This window comes from Lipotes vexillifer, unplaced genomic scaffold, assembly GCF_000442215.2.
Source record: "Lipotes vexillifer unplaced genomic scaffold, Lipotes_vexillifer_v1.1 scaffold150, whole genome shotgun sequence".
Classification (NCBI taxonomy): domain Eukaryota; kingdom Metazoa; phylum Chordata; class Mammalia; order Artiodactyla; family Lipotidae; genus Lipotes; species Lipotes vexillifer.
The window spans coordinates 2,864,519-2,867,776 of record NW_006792921.1 but is presented as its reverse complement, the minus strand read 5'-3'; positions in this window follow the sequence as shown (position 1 = coordinate 2,867,776).

Here is a 3,258-nt window from a genome sequence, read left to right as displayed (position 1 = left end):
GTTAAAGTGAGCATTTCCTGAGAGCAGTTCAGCACTCAGGAAGATGTGTCTGCATCTCAGTGGCAACCAGAATATAAACTTTATTTGGGTTCTCTTTTATTATTTTAGATGTCTGTGAGAATTCTGGAGTCTTCTGCTGCTCTGAGTTTCGGATTCTTTACTGGAAAATACTGGGTTAAGGTTTTATTTTAGTTATTCATTTGGTGATCTTGATTGAGTGATTTCTTGGTGACTAAAATTAGTGGCAGAAAAAAAGAGTGATAGAGCTGCTGGCAGGTTCATTTGAGTAACATGTCTGGAAGAAGTGTCCACACCACCTCTGTGGTCACATCCCACTCTGAGCATGGGAATGGGCAGAAAGTTTCTTGGATTAGCATCACACAATATGGGGGAATCTTTCCCAAGCATTAAAAAAATTACAGGCTATAAATATTGTCAGCTTGCTTATTTCTGTCTGTTGTAATCATCATAAAACTTTAGAGTTTAAGACGGCAGGCCAACTCACATGCGGTTAACTGACTTTAAAAAAATACAGCATCCAGTCAGACCTATGTGAGCGTTACTGGAGGAATCTTTTTTCTTTCTTCCTATTTTCATAGGAAGCATAGTAAGGAGGATGGCTGGTTATCTGCTCATTTTGTAGATAAGTTATTTTTTTTCTCGTGCGTTCTTTTGGGTTGCTTTTGCAGAGGAACTTACTTAGGAAAAAAAATCTCTGTCACTAAGGGCTTCATGAAGACATCTAGCCTCAGCTGGTGGCAGAAGTGTTTGTCTGTGCTCCTAGCTTTGTAAAAGGAGAAGGCATCCGAAATGTGCCAGGCCCCGTTTGTTTCTACAAGCTGAAGAGACAATATTTCCTGAACTATAAATATAATAGGAAGCTTCTAGTCACACTTACTTAGGGGTTTGTTAGGGTTTCCATGCTCTAATTTCACAACGTTATGCCAAGATTCCTTTTTTCCCCCCTGTTCTTTCCCCCCACTCCATTGTTGGCAGCTCTGGGAGAGCAAGACAGAATTTTCTACCAGAAACGGAGTCATGTTCATTTGTTGAGATGTGAAGAGTATTATATCCAAACAACCAGTGAGGGGAGAGCAAATTACATCCTGAAAGATAGGCTATTAAAGAGGAAAACAATCCTTTTAGCTTGAAAGATGCCCTGCAAAGCCTCTCCCCCACCTTCGCTCTGGAGTCTGTCTGAGGTTTGCCCACCATGGAGAGTGCAGAACGTTGTGGGCGCCATCCCTTTGGCTTCTAAGGCAGAATTTCTTTCTAGACAATGACAAAACTATAATTGGGGCTTCCAGACAGGGCTGAGGGGGTCTGCCTAGGCTCCCACCCACATAGGAGAGGGGAGACACAGTCCTAGCCACTCTAAACCCCAGAACCGAAAGATCTGTTTAATTTGGTGTTTTTTTGCAAAGAAAGCTGCCTTTCTCCCGCCAGTTCTCTTCCCCACAAACCGGTCTTTTCAATAATAATATTTGTTATGAAGGTTATTGGGTAATTATTGCGATTTTGTGAAGCAGCCCTTGCTGGAGGTGAAGTCTGTCATCGCCTAACAAATGACGCCCGTGCAGTTCACTGCCGGGTTAAGTAAATGCAGAGAAGATAAATCTGCACACCCTAGGAATCGCCAGCAGAGCACGCTTTAGTACAAGTTCACAGTCAACTCTCCTGCCTGGGCCAGCTTTCCCAACAATTAGGGCTGCGTCTTTATTTTTAAATAAAGGAAAAGTCTCCCGCTTCCATTGCCTGCTTTCTCCCTGCCTTTTTTTTTTTTCTTTCGCTTTTTACGAGGTTCCCCTCGCAAAAGCCTCCTACCCCAAATTTTCCTTGTAAACGTAATGATGAGTGATTTTAAAATAATCTCATTCCTATTTAAGTGATGACAAAAGGAGGTAGGAGGCTGATTTGACAGGAAATACAGTCACAAACACACAAAAATATCCAATTCACCCTCTTACTCCAAAAGGCAGTGGCAGAAGCAGGGCATCCCTGAGCTCCTGGGGTGGGGGGCTTCCCCTTGAAAGAAGAGGCACAGCTTTGTGTATCTTTGTGGTTGTAACTGCAGGTCAAAAAGTTGAGGGTCAAAAGTTTACGTTGTGCAGCGCTCTTCGTCATCTGCCCAGACAGAGTTTGATGTCAATGTTAGAGTTGTGATCTTGACTATCAGCACAAAAGATAAAATGGCTCAGAGTGACGCGTGTATCACGGTATGGACTCCAGGTGAACCCTAGTGGTTGAATGACCTCAATTACGAAGGAAAGGATAGAAAATTCCTCTTTTCAAGACTAATACATGCTGTATTTCATCTTGAATTATCGCTCCCATTCTAAGGGAATAGCAGCAGGTAAATAGGCATAGATTATTGAAGCACCAACACCCTAGATGCTGGAGAACCAGGAGTCTGTTTGTGGGTTTGTCACAAAATAAAAAAGCTCAAAACTCATCACTGGACCTTTAGAAATAATGTAGCAAGTTGCCAATGTTCCATCATACCTTCAGAGGAAAGAGATCGGGCAGGAAACTTCCTTTATTTGAGAACTGTGATTTTGATTGGCCAGTTTTTTTTCCTTTTTAGTACCTTTAATGATCCCTAAAGTGTGTGAGAACAAGGGCAAACACAGGCACTTCTTTCAAAATGTATCCTTTGCAATTTTCAAGGACAGAATGCTTTTTCTGAAACTGCCACCCACTAAATGCAAAGAGCTGGGAAGGGGAGAAAGGAAGGGGAAACCCTCCAGAAAGGAGCAGGGTTCCTCCACCCCCTCCACCAGTGAGAGAATGCTTATTGGTACCAGGAAAATATTCCTGTTGTTGAAAGTTTTTCATTATGTTTATTGTGAACCCTACACTGAATGTAAGAGAAATGCTACAATCTATGGGTGAATAAACTGTAAAGAATACGCCATTTGAGCGGGAAGGTAGAATCCACAAATGCCAGACCTCTTCTCAAGACCACAGTGACAGACTTCTATTCTCCAGAAAATACTCTTTAAAAATACATTTGGAATGAAAACCAAGGAGAGGGGAAGCAAGCTAAGGAGGGAGGGCGGGAGAGTAGAAAAGAAAGGGAATAGTGTGTGAGGGAAGCCTACTGGAACCGTGCCTTGTGTGTGCGCTGCAACTGGAGAGCTAAACAATATTTTATTTTTCATGCACCTATATTAAGGTTAAGTGTTGGTACCGTTAGCATCTATTTTCTGGGGGACATATTTCCCTTTTCTGTGTATTGATCTTCAAGTAATTCGTGTA